The sequence below is a fragment of the Oreochromis aureus genome, linkage group 3, assembly GCF_013358895.1.
Source record: "Oreochromis aureus strain Israel breed Guangdong linkage group 3, ZZ_aureus, whole genome shotgun sequence".
NCBI lineage: Eukaryota > Metazoa > Chordata > Actinopteri > Cichliformes > Cichlidae > Oreochromis > Oreochromis aureus.
The window spans coordinates 69,647,079-69,666,049 of NC_052944.1; the positions used below are offsets into that span (position 1 = coordinate 69,647,079).

The window sequence follows — 18,971 nt, forward strand, 5'->3', positions numbered from 1 at the left end:
AAACGACGGAATGCTTTTTTCTGTAACAAGACCTTAACTTTGTGGCGCATGGGTCGCTTGTTTACTTGAGGGATCGGGTTATTAGCGCTGCGCTACCGCAGTGTAGCATTATGATGCTAACGGAGTCCTGGCTAACACCGCAAACTCCGGACATGAGTGTGGAGCTGCCGGTTTCCAGATGCTGCGGGCGGACAGGACGAGAGACAGCGGTGAGAGGAAAGGAGGGGGCTGGCAGTGTTTGTTAAAGACAGTTGTGGGACCCTGGGCACATCGCTGTCAAAGAACAACTCTGCAAAAACACAGACATTGAGCTATTAGCCATTAGCATCCGTGGAGGCAGCCTGTGACTTCTGTGGTCCGCAGACTGCAAACGCAATCTCCCGAGAGCTCTTCTTCTAATATCAGGGACTTTCATCATGTCTCGCTGGACTCCACACTGCCCACCTTCAACCAGTATGTGACCTGCCCCATCGTAGTCAATAAAACATTGTACTTAATGTATGCCAATGAAAAAGTGGCATACAGTTCATCACCTCCCTGCCCAGGGAAGATCTGATCGTAACCTAGTGTGCCTTGTCCCTGTGTGCAGCACTTAGTATGCACGGAGCCACTAATCACCCACGCAGTGCAGAGATGCTTCATGAGGGCATAATCAAGCAAATAAATGACAGAATGCTTTTTATTTCATGTCGACGCAAATTTATGTATAGTTGACCGGGAAATTAAAGCAGCGATCACTTGGACTATTCCGTAGCACCCTTTCACAGTGGTACATCCCTCCAGGTAACCATTCACCAGTCTTGTACAGTAGAGCGGACATTACGCTTACTCAGCGAATTCAACCGAGAAGGCATCAGTTCCTGCACTGCACTGGTCTTCACCACGATTAGTATAAGGTAAGAATGAATACATTTTCTTCTATTCTTATTTCCAGTACAGTAAAAAACTCATTAATTTACATTTTCGGACAAAATGTAGGAGCCCGAAATTGTGTCTACTTTCATCTTACAGTCCAGCAACAAAGAACACATTTTCGTTTCATACTTTTGTTATATTTCGTTACAAAGCTAGCCTTAGCCTTGCCGTCGCCTCGGCCACCATTGATTACGTGGCTCTTTTTGATTTTTCCGGTGAGGTTGTGCGTAAGTGCTGCATATAATACAATATGTTCAATGGGAGAAACTTAGTCATTTATCTCTACAGCCGAGTAATTATCCCAAGAGCCTTTTTCCAGTAAGCAGGATTAACAGACTGTCAAACCATGAAGTCATAGTGCAACACCAAGTTGCAATTTCAGTAAACTCATCTGAATTAGATCGTGACAGATGTTCCGAATTTTCAGCTTTTGATGTTCATCCTTATAAGCACGCATGTGCCTTTTTAAACGCATGTATAGTTGTATCTACAATACCAGGATTTAGTAATACAGTGGGGTATACAAAGAGCCACATGAGACTGTTAAGCTATCAGTAAACCCGACACTGCAGACTGAAAGACAAACTCCATGAACTGAAAACTGACCTTAAATATGAGTGCGGCAACCGCAGTGAAGAGAGATAATAATATTGATTAGGGAGAGAGGACGAGCTGGGAGAAACAAGACACAGGTGAATTGAATCAAACAAGTATGACCAGCGGAAGCAAAAGCAAGTGCACAAAAGACTAGAGGTCAACAATATAAAGCAGTAACCAACTAAAGATAGGACACAGAAATGCAGACTTTGCACTAGGAACACAGAATGGCAGGAGAACAGCCTCAAAGAGTAAAGAACAGTATATGCAGAAAATAAAGTTAAAAGACAGCGTGGTCTTCAAGAACCCAGAGTACGATACAAAAATGTTAGAATAGAATAGAATAGAATAGAGAATAGAATATTCTTTATTGTCATTGTTACAAGTACAATGAAATTGAGAGATGTCTCTGATCGATGCAACATTCACAGAAATAAATACTTAAAAAACTATGTTATAAAAAACTATGTTATAAATACTGTAGAAAAATAAATAAAATACAACCTACTCATACAATAAATGCACCCAAAGCGATCCAGGCCTAATGCCACATACAGTCACTTGACATGCAGTCACTTGACATGCAGTCACTTGACATACGTCCTTAGGTGATATAACAATCAAACACTCGGTCAATTATGTTAGTGTATCCAACAAAACATGTCTTCAACTGACAGCAAGGGCAGTGAACGTCATCTACTTTTAGTAGCATTAAGACAGGATATTGCAATTGGGTAGAAACTGTGTTTGAGTCTGTTAGTCCTTGTGTATATGGTTCTGTACCGCTTACCTGAAGGCAACAGTTCGAACATGGAATGTCCAGGATGTGAAATATCTTTTATAATGTTATGGGCTCTTTTGAGGCAGCGAGAACTGTGTAGGTCTTCCAGTTTGAGGAGAGGGCAGCCGATTGTCCTTTGGGCAGCGTTGATTACTCCCTGTAGTGCTTTCTTCTGAGCCACTGTGCAGCTAGCGTACCAGATGCCTATACAGTACGTTAGTATGCTTTCGATGGAGGCTCTATAAAAGGACACCAGCAGTCTCTGTGTGATGTTGTTCTTTCTGAGTACTCTCAAAAGTACAGTCTCTGTTGTGTCTTTTTCAGTAGCTCAGAGGTGTTCACACTCCAGGATAAGTTTCCCTCTATGCTGACTCCCAAGAAGCGGAAGTCTGTCACCCTCTCCACACAGTCGTCGTTGATGATTAATGGTTGAATTTCTGTCTTATGTCTTCTGTAGTCGATTATGAGTTCTTTAGTCTTTTTCGTGTTTAAAAGAAGGTTGTTATCCTTACACCATGAAGACAGCCGCCCACCTCATCTCTATAGGCAGACCTCGCCTCCCCGATATAAGCCCCACCACAGTAGTGTCGTCTGCGAACTTTACGATGGTATTGTTCTGGTGGGCGGGATGCAGTCATGTGTGTAAAGCGAGTAGAGCAGTGGACTAAGCACGCAGCCCTGTGGCGACCCAATGCTCAAATTTAGGGCTGGAGATGTGTGACATCCCACTCTCACTCTCTGTCTGCGGTCGGTGAGGAAGCTATTAATCCACTTACAGGTGCTGTGGGGCAGCCCCAAGTCTTTTAGCTTAGCATCCAGTTTGTATGGGAGAATGGTGTTAAATGCAGAGCTATAATCCACAAAGAGCATACGCACATAGTTTCCTTGCTTCTCCAGATGTGTTAATGCTGCATTGAGTGCTGTTGCTATGGCGCCCTCTGTCGATCGGTTTTGCTCTGTAGGCAAACTGGTGTGTGTCGAGGTTGCAAGGTAGGGCTGCTATGATGTGACAGCGCACAAGTTTCTCAAAACACTTCATCACCACCGGGGTTAGTGCCACTGGTCTGGTCTGGTTGTTTTATTGAATGTTGTTTTATTCAAGTGAACAAAACAATGTAGACCATGTTCATTTTGTTAATAAGTAGGAAAAAAAATAAAAACTAATGACAGCATTTAAAATAAACAAAGATGAATAACATAGATGGGAACATTTGACAATGGAATTGTAACATTATCAAAACTGATTTTTCAGATATGCAGAGTAGAAGATGTGGAGATTCAAATTTTTAACTTGGGTGTGTGTTTGAAATATGAAAATATTGGTTGACATCGTTGACATACTGTTATTAAAGATAGGAATATGTATGAAGAGTAGATTCAAAAGCTCTATTAACAGAACTATAACCTGTTAGAATCTGACATTTATTTCAGATGTATTCTGTAACTGTTCACAGTCTCAATACTTAAAGTGATGACAGATTGTTTCCAAAAGTGCTCAGTCACATTTTTCATAAGACTAACATGGAATTTTTGATTTATTTAAATATATAAACCTGTTGAAAGTAATAATTGAAATTCTTGTCTTTGTAGGATCACAGTAATATATAGATTCCTAATATAGTCCAAGTTTGTCTATGAAAAAACACCAGCAAGCAGGTTATGTCCTACAACTATCGTCTCACTGTGAATGACTAAGACTAAAATTGAACTCTCTTCCTTAAACAACGAGAAACATGAAGTGCACTCAGGAGCAGATTCGAGCACAGGCTCAGAGTGAAGTTAACAGAAAATGTTCTTTACATCATCATCATCATCATTTATTTATATATCACTTTGGTCTAACAGGTGTGTTTGTAAAGTGCTGTACAATAGAAATAGAAATATAGTAATAAAATAGAAAAAAACAGACAAGTGATGTGATGCAAAAGGTAAAATTAAAAACAAGGCTAGAATGCGTGAATGTTAACTTTGAGTTCTACAACTAGGAGCAAAATACTATGAACATGGACTACGGTCGTTCATACTAGAGGGAACAGTAACATGATCTGTGGCTGCTGGAGCTCGGCAAGTGAAACAGTGGTGTGAGAGTTGATGGTGGAGCGGCACTGTGCGACCCATTTTTGTGTTGTTACCTTATGTGTGCTGCTACGGGTCACCTTTTGTGTTTTTACATATGGTGTGTTTATGGAAATGTATTTAAGATAAACGTAACTCAAGCCAGGTGTTTTGGTCAGAACAAGCAGTTTGTAAACTCTGTGCTGTTATGATCAATGACATTGGACAAAGACAAGCAAATAAAACTGATGAATACAAAACAATCTTAACCCTACAAGACAAGTATAGATTGAGTTGGGCTGTTACAAGTTTCATTCATAACAGTTACATTGCCTCACCCCTGCCACCAAACACTTCAGTGGCTTCAAGTGTAGGCGTAGCCTCTACAGGTACTGCAACAGAGGGAGCAGAGTCAGGAGGGTCTTGGAAGAAGTTCAGAAAAGATCCAAATAGGCAGTCTGAACAGTCTTACTTGTTTGCAGGTGGAGTAATGCACGAATGGATAAAAAGGAGTGAGAGGTTATCAGCTGTTGAGGAGCAAATGGAGATCCGTGTCCAGGGGAGTGAGGCTATTATGTAGTGTGAAAGGTTGTCCAGGAAGTAACTAAGAAGACATGAACAGAGAGGTAAGTACTAGAGCTTTGAGCAACGTGAGGCCAATAACTAACATAGGTTAACAGATAATATGGCAAAGACTGGTTGTGAACGGTGGTCTTAAATACAGCTGGCTTGATTTGTCTCAGGTGGTGATCCTCGGTGGAGTGATGAAGTAGAGCAGCCAGCACCCCAAGTAGAGCAGGCACTGTGGAAAAATAGTTAGACTCAACCAGACCATTACAAAGTATGGCCTGGAGGATTTTCATCTCAAGGTGCAAGAACATTCTTAATGACTGTACACGGCAGCTGCTGATGGACGATGTTGGGCCAGATGTGCTACAGTTAGCGTTAAGGAGGTATGATCAAAGCAAGATCGAAAACATTTAACATTTAAAATGTTTAAGGAATATGGCCTGAAAATATAACATGAATTAAGAAGTAATTTTTTTGATATCTTTGAGGTTGGAGACAATGCAGAGAAGCCTTCAGTGGGCAAGAGGAAGACTGATCAATGTAACTGCAGCAGATCAACTTCTGCGTGACTTGGCTGAATTGATTCAGGATGTCGAACTGTCTACTCAGCATGGGCAACAAGGTAAGCACATATTGTGTCGATTCCTTGACTCACCAACAGTGTGAAATAAATTATGACTCTGTCTTAACCTATTTTCCAAATATTTACCTATTTACCTGATATATTTACCTGATATATGGGGTGCCTTTACCTATTTACCAAACGCTTATATATTTTCAGGCTGTTTTGGATACCAGGCACCAGTGGTTTTCAACAGAGGTAGAGGTAGATCCCTTTACCTTATCACTGGGAACAGCTTTCATTCCTGAAGTCATGTGGATTCACTGCACCTCAGATGGCTGATATTTTGAATGTTTCACTTCGCACAATTTGAAGACGCTCTGCGGTCAGTGACTTTTCAAACCAGTGTGACTTTCATTTCTTTGTGACACACACTCACTGTTTATTCAAATTAAATGGTATTGTGAAATTGTAAACATTAGTATATTTGAATGTGCACCACTAGTCAAGTAATGAAGTGTGTTGTTATGGTAGTGATAAATCACTCGTGTTTTTTTTGTCTGATTTCAGACAGTATCATTTCACCCGTGCATCAATGTATGCGGAACTGACTGACAGTGCCTTGGATGAACATGTGCAGGACATTGTCGCTGGCAATGAACAAACTGGTCCTGAGGCTGTCAGAGCCTCCCCTGCGAGTAGTACGTGGACTACGTGTACAGCGAAGGAGGGTTTGAGCAAGCATGTTACGGATGAATCCTGGAGCAGCTGCCCTTAGAGCAGTTTTATGGAGACCAGAACGAAGAACATATCAGGTTGCAGGTCCAAACTCATTGTGGCACATTGCTGGAAATCACAAGCTGATAAGGTAACCAAGCACATTGATTTGTCTTTTGTCTGAACACCTATTTTGACCAAAGTGAAATTCAGCATTACATCAAATATAATTGTTAAACAGTAAGACACGTCCAATAGAGCCAGGCCCTGGGATGGGCAGTCCTCTAACACAACTGGTTATGTTTAAAGGGGAAGAGGAGAGAACACAGACAGCGCAAGCAACATACAGAGCAAAATTCAAACTTGACATGCAATAGTCACATGTAAATCAATTAAGAGTGTGTTTTCTATTGTTTCAATAACAAAGCAGAAATAATATTTTTCTTCTTATGGACCACGGTTTTAGGTGGAGGATAGTCATTGATGGTGCTATTGATGGATACAGTCGTCTTGTGGTCTTCCTTCATGCCTCAAACAACAACCGTAGCAGTACCGTTTATATCAAGTATCATCAGAGCCGTGTATCCTATGGTGTACCCTGGAGGGTCCGGACGGACAGAGGTGGGGAAAACAATGCTGTCTGCCTGATGATGAACATTTTCAGAGGCTTTGATCGTGGAAGTGCCCTAAGAGGAAGGAGTACCCATAATCAGAGAACTGAGAGGCTCTGAGGTGATCTGTGGCGAGGAATGACCAATGTCTACTGTGATTTATTTCACCACCTGGAGGAGGAAGGCATCATTGACATTGACAATGAAATGCACCTTTGGGCTCTCCATTACATCTATCTCCCAAGGATCAACAGAGATTTGAAAGACTTCACTCAACAGTGGAACAATCATGGCTTGCGGACAGAGAGACACTTGAGCCCATTACAGATTTTTGTCCGAGGCAGCCTCCTAGTAGAACTATGTAATCCACTAAGTGGCACCAGAGGGAGTCATGGTATTGAACTCATCACTGGCTTAATATACTTTCTGGACTCCACATATCACTGAGACAGTTCAATTATTGACTGAAACATAATAGCAGCAAGTGGAAAGACTTCAAAATATCTAGGTGACTGGATACATATAATGTGAAAAGTTATAATACGTGTTTACTATGTAACATTGAGTAGTGGAGATACAAGAACGAGCTGTGTGACACTGACAATAAAAAATGTTGAGTGATTTTTAAAGTGTGTAAGATGGAAGTTGTGAAATGGAAAGTTTACAACTGAAACTGAATCTCGATAAAGTCAACTTGATTAATCTAAAAGTTACAGCTGTTGATTTTGATAAATACAACTATAAAGCAGTGACAGTAAATAATTAAAAAATAAAGTGGCTCAGTATAGTGTGGTAGATATAAAGTGGTTTAGCGTGTGTTTGATGTTGTGACAGTTCACAGCAGAGAAAAAAGTGTTAACATTATTGAGCACATTATGTTTTGCTTTGTACAAACATAGTTCTGAAAATACTGGACTCGAGTGTAAAATGTGAATAAAAAAAGAGCAAGCAGTGATTTGCAAATGTCAAAGGCAAAGTTTGTTCACAGTAGAACACAGAAAACATGTCAAATGTTTACACCGAGACTACGTCGTTAAAAATAAGTCCATTTTAATTTGATGGCAGCAATATGTTTCAAAACAGTTGGGATGGGGCAAGAGAAGGCTGGAAAAAGTGGTACTAAAAAGAAGCAGCTGCAGGGATATTTTAAAAGTAACAGGTCAGTTACATGATTAGATATTAAAAGAGCATCTTAGAGAAGCAGAGTTGCTCTGGAGGAAATGTGGGCAGAGGTCGATCAATCTGCAAAAAAACTCCATTAACAAATTGTGCAACAATTTCAGAATAATGTTCCCAAGTGTAAAGTTGCAAAGACTTAAAATATTCCATCCTCTAGAGGCCTAAAAATATATTTTATCAAAAGATTCAGTGACTGGAGAAATCTCTTTGCAGAAACAATGAGGCTAAAAGCCATGATGTCAGTTATCTTCAAACGCTCACAGGAAAGTTATCATCATGGAGCCTTAAACAGACACGATTCTGTTATGGAAATCAGTGCATTTCCTGTATCCTTTGGGGCAACAGACCTGAGTCACACTTTTAGAGAAGTACCTGGTGAGGTGGATTGAGAGGAATATCCATGATGCTTGGCAGTTTGTTCACTCACTTCCTCTCCACCACAGCTTCTGAAGCGCGGCCAATCACAGAGCTTGCTCTCCTGATCCAAGAAGAACACATTAAAGTGCACTGCACTCACCTGACCTGACAGAACACCTGTCATTAACATTTTGGTGCACACATCCACTTCTTGTGTACAGCCTCTGTTTTGATCTTCCAGTCCAGCAAATGTATATATGTGGGTGTCCAGGTATTTGTATTCCTCCACCACATCATATCAGCGGGTTCAGTATCTTATACTTTTGTCAAGATAATGCACACTGCAGCCGATTTGTATCTACAATTATCAGAAAGAAGCCATAACCAAGTTACATGGATTCTTTTTTTTTAATTCATGTCATACAGGTAAACTAGTTATGTTATGTGCAACGCTGTCATGTGCCACTCTCTGTTTCAAATTCATGTAAGACATCCAGAGTACTCTGATGACATTGACAAGGACAACTCCAGTTTACATGGAAACAATTATTTCATGTTCTTGAGATTATTTATTTACATCACTTTTCAGGAAACGAACATGCAGGTCTGATTCAAAACTGCATATCTATTTTTTTAATTCATGTTGAAGGGGCAAAATATTCCTGAGATACTGTTAACATTATTAAATTTGTGGGCTGTTATACAGTGGTATTACTTTAAACTGAACACACAAGGATTTTGATAAAAGTTAAGGTCTCCGTTTGTTTCAGAAAAAACATACTGTCATTTATTTGCTTTCATTATTTATTCATATGCCCTCCGCGGACCATCTCTGCACTGCGTGGGTGATTAGTGGCTCCGTCCACACTAAGTGCTGCACACAGGGACAAGGCACACTAGGTTACGATCAGATCTTCCCTGGGCAGGGAGGTGATGAACTGTATGCCACTTTTTCATTGGCATACATTAAGTACAATGTTTTATTGACTACGATGGGGCAGGTCACATACTGGTTGAAGGTGGGCAGTGTGGAGTCCAGCGAGACATGATGAAAGTCCCCTGATATTAGAAGAAGAGCTCTCGGAGATTGCGTTTGCAGTCTGCGGACCACAGAGAGTCACAGGCTGCCTCCACGGATGCTAACGGCTAATAGCTCAATGTCTGTGTTTTTGCAGAGTTGTTCTTTCACAGCGATGTGCCCAGGGTCCCACAACTGTCTTTAACAAACACTGCCAGCCCCCCTCCTTTCCTCTCACCGCTGTCTCTCGTCTTGTCCGCCCGCAGCAGCTGGAAGCCGGGCAGTCTACTCACAGAGGGAGTACCGGGCAGTGTCGGGGTACTGCCACTGTGACCTGGTTAGCGTCATTAGCTCCTCGATCATGTCAGGGAACGATCTCACATTTACAGTGATTACAGGAAGGAGAGATGCTGTGTAAGGTGTCCTTCTCGGGAGACATCACCCCGCCTCTTCCCTCACTGGGGACGTAGGGGTCTGTCTGCCGGTAGCGCAGCTGCAGGGCGCAGCGCTAACAGCTGATCCCTAACGCAAACAAAAGAGCCATGCACCGAGTATCCAAATAGAGAGCTAGCTCTGCTCATTACCTGTTAGCTGCCATAACAGGTAACACAGTTAAGGTTTCATTAAAAAGTATTCTGTCGTTTGTTTGCTTGATCATGCTTTAAACATCAAAATGCATAGTGGGATTATAATACAATTCAATACTGTGACAAGCACTGGTACTGAATAGGCAATCACTTAGCAGCAAGGTGAATCGGTGATGCATTAGTGTGGTCTGCACTTCCTCTTCTTTGATTGGGTGAAATGAGTTGAAAGTAATTGGAAGAGGTAACCATGGGGAGTGCCCTGCATAATTTCAATAAAACGCCGCTTTAAACGCCGTTACAGCTGGCACAGAACGCCGTAAAAACGCCGCTTTTATGCATCTTTGAACGGCGTTTTCTGCCGAGTGGCGGAAAAAAACGGCGTTTCCGTGTGTCTTTGAACGCCGCTTTTACGTCACTCGGATGGTGCGTTCAGGGCGCCATGTGAGAGTCGGAAAAAAGCGGCGCTTTGTCGAAACAGAACGCCGTTTTTTCGGCGTTTTGAATAATTAAACGGCGTTTTTACGCCGTTTCTTAATCAAACGGGTTAGAAAAGTGGCGAATTTTGGCACTAATGGCTTGCCATAGTGAGCGAGGGAGGGAGAGAAAGGAAAAGTCCGAGCTGTCACCAGAGCTGGACTGGCCATCGGGTATACCGGGCACTTGCCCGGTGGGCCGCTGGCGATTTGTTGTTTTTATGGGCGATGGATTTTTTTTTTTTTTTTTTTTTTTTTAGGAAGGGTATATATAATGAACGGTGTTGGATTGGCCAATTGGTCATGATCGACTCTGGGCTGGACCAATTACAGCCGAGGAGGCGGATGCACCCTCCCCTTGTTTAGCAATCTTATAGACGAACTAAAGAAAATGGAGAACAAAAAAGGAAAGGAGGTGTTTATAAAATATCACTAAATCTGTCATTTATTAATTTTAATATTAATTAATGATCATGTCTCACCTCTAGTGTTCTTGGTCTTAATTTAAGGTTTTTCCTATAGCGATTGACAGATCATGTGACTTTCGCGCATTGCATGCCGGGAACTGGTGGCAAAACAATCCAAGTACCGCATCAAATGCAAGCATTTGCAGCACCGCAAAACGTTCATTCTCCGGTTCCAATACCTTCTTGATTTTTCTTTGCCGCAAAAAAAGGAATGTACAAAACTAAGGAGAATAATGCCGGACCGTACAAAGACAGACTCGACGAAAAGGCAAAGAAAAGATATGAGGAAAAAATCAAAGGAGTGAAAGGGTCAGACCCTTACGGGCACACAGAGTGGACAAAAGACGTTAGCGTGCTGCCCAACTTTCACCACGCTCAGATTTATAATTATACGGTTCTTGGAGTGAGTGCATACACTCATGAAGTTTTTAGTAACTTGAGGTCACTGCAACAAGCCCGGGTACAGTTTACCGACGGATGGGTACAGGACCTTGAAATGCACGTGTAGAACGAAAGACCATCGTACAAAGGTAAGTTTACCAGTCTCACAAATCGTCGTCATAAATACACATTCGTTAACCGTTTATTAATAGGACCTTTGAGCTCAACGGTAATTAATTAGTAGTGGAAATAATTTCTGGTACGCATTACAGAAATGTAGCAGTGACAATAATATTGTATGTTGTAATCACACTGGACAATTAGTGATACAAAACAACTGTTTTATCCTGTGAATAAAAGTATATGTTTTTGTCAATGTACCGTGGTAATAACAGAAGCGAAACGCAATATTGTGTCAGGACAATTCACTATTTATGCACATTAAACAAAGAAGCATAGCGCGACAATTTCTGTTCAGCGCCAGACTTGCTTGTAACCTATATCACCAATTATGTTAAGAAAAGTGACGTATTAACTACTACAAAACACTGACTTTTGTGGGAATACTTGGAGCAGACTAACATGTGAGCTGGAGTGTTCTGAGACATTATATTTGGTATATCCAGACCATCCGTCGGCTCTTACTTCAGAAACATGGCTTAAAAAATTTCTCTTCAACGACGTAATCCGATAAAAAAAACGATCTCTTTACCCGTCGGCTTCCCGTGGCTGTCATGCGACCGGCTTTTGCAGTTAATAATACAACAGCTTCTTGCCATTTTTGGGGTTTCTTTTTATTGCTGTGTAACTGAGTTCAATTGAAAGCCTGCGTGCGCTAGTACCTCTTGCCTCAAGTTCCCAGAATCCTTTGCGGTTTTACCCCTGAATGACGTCACATTTTCAATCTCTATCCTGGTGGGCCGGTCTCTAGTCAAAATGCCCGGGCCGATTTTGTGTCCCAGTCCAGCCCTGACTGTCACGGAACAAAAACGGGAGCTGGAAGCATGTAAATATAATAATAACCACTGCAGCCAAGAAGAGTGCCTGACGAGCCCATTTGTAAGTAAGCTATTAAGACTCAACTGTACACTGTGTTCGTGTTTTCCTCCGGAAAAAATAAGTTCCGTTGGAGCAGCCTTTCAACGCCTCTCTCTGTCTCCCACAAGCAAAGTTGACCCAGACAACAAAGTAAAGCTAGTTTTCGGCTACCAGCCCAACACGAACCCGACGTATTAGCCAGAGGTCCCTTTACTACGTTTCGAGCATGGACCTTCAGTAACTGTAATAAATCACAGCAATAGGACATTCATGTAGTTGTAAACAGCATGATAATATATTAAGTATTCCAAAGTATTCAGAATACGTTACTCTCATTGAGTAACGTAACGGAATACGTTACAGAATACATTTTGGGGCATGTATTCAGTATTCTGTAGTGGAATACATTTTAAAAGTAACCTTCCCAACACTGTGTACACTTTGCTGTGGCACTAAAACTTGAGCTCATGTGCATCCTGTTTTGGCAAATTTATTGATCATCTCTCAGATCTTTCCCCAACTTGATTAGAGTCCACCTGTGGAAAATTCTTTTGATAGGTGATGATTCCGTATGAGTTATTATGATTTGATGAGGTCACATAGTTGATGGTGCATGCCAGCACACAAACCAAGCCATGAAGTCCAAGGAATTACAGTTTATGTAGACTTCAAAAACAGGACTGTATCTAGGAAAAAAATCTGGAGAAGGGTACAGAAACATTTCTGCAACACTGAAGGTCCCAGTGAACACAGCGGTTACCATCATCTGTAAATAGAAGAAGTCTGGAAGGATTCTTCTGGCTCCCCAGCCAATGTGAGAGATGGTAGAAGCTGAGCTGAGTGTAGGTGATCACGAATCCAATGGTCACTCTGACAGAGCTCCAGCTTTGCTCTATGGAGAGACAGAACTTTCCAGAAGGACGACTATTTCTGAAGCTTTCCAACAACAAGGCTTGTATGGTAGAGTGGTCAGATGGAAGCCACTCCTCAGTAAAAGACACATGATAGCCTGTCTACAGTTTGCCAAAAGGCAACTGAAGGACTTGCTGACCACGTGAAAAAAAAAAAAGAAAATCACTGATTGGACGAAACAAAGGCTGCCCTCAATGCCAAGAGTCACATCTGGTGGAAACCAGGCACCACTCATCATCTGGCCAATACCATCCCTATAGTGAAGCAGCATCATGCTTACAACAAAGGAGTGGCTTCGGGACCAGTGTTGGTCAAGTTACTTGAAAAAAGTAATCAGTAACTAATTACTGATTACTTCCCCAAAAAAGTAATCCTGTTACTTTACTGATTACTTATTTTCAAAAGTAATTAATTACCTAGTTACTTAGTTACTTTTTAAAAACACGATTTACAACCTGAATAGGTGATAAAGCGATAGATCTTTCAGCCCAATTCTACTTTTTCTGCATAATCCATCATACAAAATGTAATCAAATGGAAAAGTCTCTTTTTAAAACTTGGTTTTATTAGTTTTAATCTTTTAACTTTATGCATCAAGCAAAAATTAAATTATATGCAACATTCTCTGACTGGAAGAAATTAGTTTAACATTTAAACCTATTTTCTGCACATTCCAGCACATAAAATAAAATATTTTTTGTGTTTAGACTCAGTCTGTCAAATAAATGCAAGTGAAACACAGCAGAAAATAAATAAAATCAAAGACTCAGCGGTCCCATTGCTCTATTTTGATCTATATAGCAGGGTTAGGGGTTTTTTGGCTGTAAAAAGAAGTTTTCTTCCCACGCAGTGAACAGTGGACACTAATGTTTTTGTCACTTTTTATGGAATCAGACTCAAAGTAAGGTCAGTACTTCTACGCTTTAAACGCTGCACGCTCATACTCTCTCCCGCACTCGATATATTATCCATTGTTGATCTGCAGACAGCTGTTGCCACGAACGTCGCACTCGCTTACGTCATTGTCATGAGACACTCTCGCAAAAAAATCACGGTTTAAGTAACGCAGTAACGCAGCATGCTTACGGGAAAGTAACAGTAATCTAATTACCGTTTTTGCAATACTAATCCCTTAGTTTATTTGTTATTTGAAAAAAGTAATCGGATTACAGTAACGCGTTACTTGTAACGTGTTACTGCCCATCTCTGTTCGGGAGTGTCCAGTGAATGTATTTTTTAAAAGGTTTTATTAATCTTTTATTTATCCAGGTAAAAATCTCATTGAGATTCAAATCTCATTTCCAAGAGTGGCCCAGCCAGGGCCCAAACTTGAACCTCACTGAACAATAAAAAGAGCTCTGAAAATCACTGAGCACTGATGCTCCACATCCAACCTGACAGACCTTAAGAGGTTCCGCAAACAATGATGGGAGAAAGAGCCCCCAAAATAGGTGTGCCAAGTTTATAGCATCATACTCAAAATTACTAGAGGCTGTAGGTGCTGCCAAAAGTGCTTCAACAAAGTATTCAGCAAAGGCTATAAATATATGATATATATTATTTAAATATTTTATTTTTTTAAATACATTTCCAACAATTTCATTAATTCAGCTTTGTCATTGTAGTGTGTTCTGTATAGAGATGAAAATGAATTTAATCCATCTTGAATTAAGACCGTAACATGACAAAATCTTATTTTTTTGACTGACTTTCCAGATGGACTGTACTTATTTAACCAAGTATCTGTATTTTCCAAATATTTCAAAATTACAAAACTGGATTCTCAGTTAACACAGTCCATGTGACACAACCTTATCTAAGCTGTAATATGACAAAGCACTGAAAAACAAACTGTTAGATCACTAATGCAACACCACAAGCAAGACAATGTTATACAGTGAAATTACAGTAGTGTAAAAACAAAGAATTACCAGATACTTTTTTTACCTAATTTTTGTTTCTAAGACAAATGAGAGCCACATACGGGGATATTCGTTTAAAATTTCGATAGAACAGTAGCAGTATAATGTCCTCATAAGTGAATATCAGGCAGTTGTAGAGTAAAATTGAGTATTTTGGTCTACAATGTGATGTCCACATATGTGGACGCCAGGTCCTACCTGATCTTCTCACAAATCTAATGGTTTTGTGTGCGTGCATGTGTGTGTGTGTGTGTCTGCTTATGTGCTGTCATTGTTTGTACAGGCAGGGAATTCAACAGTGGCACGGAGCCCAGATCTTGTCTGAGAACTTTAGTGCTTGGTGAGAATGACTAAGCAAATATTCACACAATATCTAAATTTAATATGGATGATTTAATAAAAGAAATTATATTGAGTGTGTTGTGATTAGCAAACAGTTATAAAAAAAATGTGAGGAAACATATTGCTATTTATATCAATTAAAAAGAGATCATTGATCAAATGGATGTTCATGTGAGGTTGAGCTAATTATCAATCTAATTGAAGTTAAATAGCATAAATGGAATTAGACATGAAGTACAGTATATTCATTTGTGGCTTTAAAATTCATTTGTCTGTATAGTTTAAATTGAATGTTAATATTCTTTTGTTTTGTGAGCTTTGGTGCCCTCTTGTGGTCAGAGTTGGTACTTGGGAAGCTTGTTATGCAAAGCAGGTAAAGTACAAGTGTGCACTTAGAAGTGAAACCTTGGCCCACGTACACCTGTAAGTTTTCCTGGTGTATTATATTCATACTGTTTGATCTGTGATATACTACGAGAATACTGAGCTACTAGTTCAGCTGTGTGGCTATGAATCATTTTTATATCCAGTGCTAGTGAATATACGTTAGCATGTGTTTGCTAACTTGTTATGAAAATGAATAATGCTAGTTCACTGAATGTTAAGGCTAATGTTAGATTTATATTGTTGCTGTTTGCAATTTTAAGTCTAAATTAAGACATTATTTGTGCTCAGTGGATGAGAAGATAATGATCTGTGTTGTTTGTGTTTATTTAGTTTTACAAAAAGGAGAAAAGGAGAGAGCAAGAGGAAAATGGATATCAAATACGATGTATAGAAAATTCAAAGTAACGTGTCGTTGTAACCTGGAGATGCAGACCAAAGTAAAGAAGAATCGGAGTTTAATAGCATTCTCATCTTCTCATTCTCATTACTGTCTGTCTAACTGGATAATCTAAGTCAAGTCTGCATCTAATAAGGACAAAATAGTTGATACTCTATGTGATTAAATTACTTATAAATCATGTTAAAGTACATATATATGTATATAGAAAAGTACATGCAATGAAATTATTTTAAAGTTTAATTTAAAAAAAATGTATTTGAAAAAGTTTGACAGAGTGGCTGGACATCAGGTGATTGCATGATTGTATGCTTCAATTTTAAATATGATCAATCCATTCCTATTACCGGGCTAATCACTACTACTTTAAAGTAGCAGTGATTAGCAACAGATGGCCTTCCTGGCCTGAGCTTGGTTATGCCGGATATTGCTGGTTAAAAGGGAGTTTTTGCTTCCCATTGTTGCCAAAGTGCTTGCTCAAAGAGGGTCATGTAATAATTGGGATTTTCTCAGTATTATAGTAGGCTCTTTACCTTACAATATATAAAGCGCCTTGAGGCAGCTTTATTAATTTGGTGTTATATAAATAAAATTGAATTGAATAACGAAAGGCTCCTAAAACGAATAGATGTAATTGATCACTCTGATTATACAGTCTGAATTATTTTTAGACACTACAATAGATTATCAAACTAATCTTGTTGTGCCAAACACACAACTTGATGATCATATCTTCTTTTGATCTACTTCACTGTAAAAAGAGGCGACTGGCACCTTTAAGAAACCTTTGAGTCAAACACAATTAGGCAAGAAGAAAACTGACTTTAACCACACAAATATGTTTTATTTAATTCTTGTGGCATCTATTGGTCTGTTGCAGTTTCAGTGAGCGTTAACTGAAGTTTGTCATCATTCCACAGGGTGGTGCTGCAACACCAAACAACACAGAAGTAACCAGAGTTTTTACATTGGCTCACAGACATTGAAGCAGATTTTGTGCTCTTTACATGACTGTATATGTGGTGTCATGGATAGAAAAATCTGCAGAATCATTCTGGCTTTGGAATATTTAGTTGAATAAAAAAAAAATGAAGTAAAAATGGAAGATGTGAGTGTGAAGGCGAAGGTGTGTGGGAGTCTCAGGGTGTCTAAAGAGAGTGTGTAGAAGGACAAAGGAGCAGCAGAGCAGTCCAGATACACCGATGACCCTCTGTCAGATCCTGAGTGACACAAAGGGGATGATGGTGCACTCTAGGCTCTGTGACAGAGGAACTATTCTTAGAGCAGTTCACTCTGCACTGACAGTTATCTGCTCTTATTTTCATCCATCTGTCAGTCACTGCTGGATAAAGCACCCACCTCCCAGTAACATGTCCCCATCAGAGCATCTGCACATAAGCTGCTGCCATCTCAACAACTCTGAATCATCAGGCCACAGCTCATCCAGCTTCAGCACAAACCACCCTGTTTACCACCATTCCCATCAGAAGAGAAGAGAAGAGCAGGTATTTAAGGCGAATTGGTGTTGTACTCCTAACTTCATAGTTTCCGTGATTAGATGTCCCAAAAGGATTAATAAAGTTCTATTCTATTCTCTCAGCTGTCATGCTGGAGTGAACACACTGAAATTAACCTGCACAGAGATATTTAACATTAAGTTTGTTTCCTCTGTTGATTTCGCTCAAGTCCAGGGTGAAAATAATCTGCTGAGAGTCCAGAATGCCTCATTACTGCAAAAAGACTTTTGTTCTACTAAGTCTCTGTCTGCACATGTGTACACACTGAAAAAATAATCTGTTGGAGTAACATGAAAAAATTTACAATGGCAATAAAATTATATTTTATAAGCTTTACTTTTGCTTGATATAACTGCGCAATGTTTATATTAAATGAACATGTCTTTTATGCTATTTTATGCTGTTATTTTTTTATTCATGTGATGTCTTCACAATTATCTCATGTTCATTTTACAGAAAATGTTCATGTTTACACTTGACACAATGCTACATTTCAGCAAACTCCCATGCTAACAATGAGACTAAAATGACAAAATGTGGAACAAGCTAAGAGGTGTGAACGGGGTGTTACTTTTTACTGCACCATGCTTCTTTAACTATCTGTCTTTTCTCAGTCGTGCACAGATTACCAGTCAACACAGTAAACATGTGACACACATGTTTTTGAACTGTAATATAACACAGCACTGACTAACACACTGCTGGAGCGCTAATGCAACACCACTAGCATGATAATGTGCACACTGAAATTACTGCAATGCTTCATAGCAAAGTAATAAAGCAGGACCTGCCCAAGCAAAGCCTGCCCTTTTCAAGACCAGCTGGAGAGCAGCCACTGTAAAAGTAAAAGTAACATTCAACTCAGGAGATTCGATAGAGGCAGAAAATAAGTGATCAGTTTTGCCAATAACATATTCCAGCACTTGTTCCAGAGCTTAGTGAGTCTTTCAGATCAAAGGACAGTCCTTTGATCCTCTAGTTTGCATGGGCATCTCTGCTTTTTGAGTGCACAGCATTCTTACTGTGGTCTCCTCAGTCCTTGCATGTGAAATGAATGCAATGAAACCTGTTTCACAAGATTCTGCTCTGCAACAAATCAGAACTGAGGAAGATGTAAGATACCGGGACAAAATGCCGCTTAGGTGAATGAACTGAATGTCTCAGAGCTTAGGAATGTGATTATGCC

General features: G+C 40.0%; 1 protein-coding gene and 1 long non-coding RNA gene across 2 annotated transcripts in view; one reads left to right on the forward strand and one right to left on the reverse strand.

Annotated features, from left to right (window-relative positions):
• The window catches only part of LOC116320178 (NLR family CARD domain-containing protein 3-like), a 65,578-nt gene that overhangs the window by 34,074 nt on the left and 12,533 nt on the right, over positions 1-18,971 (reverse strand). The gene's annotated exons all lie outside the window — the stretch shown is intronic.
• LOC120437442 lies at positions 5,168-5,774 on the forward strand. Its single transcript, XR_005611135.1, has 3 exons — positions 5,168-5,301; positions 5,407-5,540; positions 5,700-5,774. It is a non-coding gene; the product is annotated as an uncharacterized LOC120437442 (long non-coding RNA).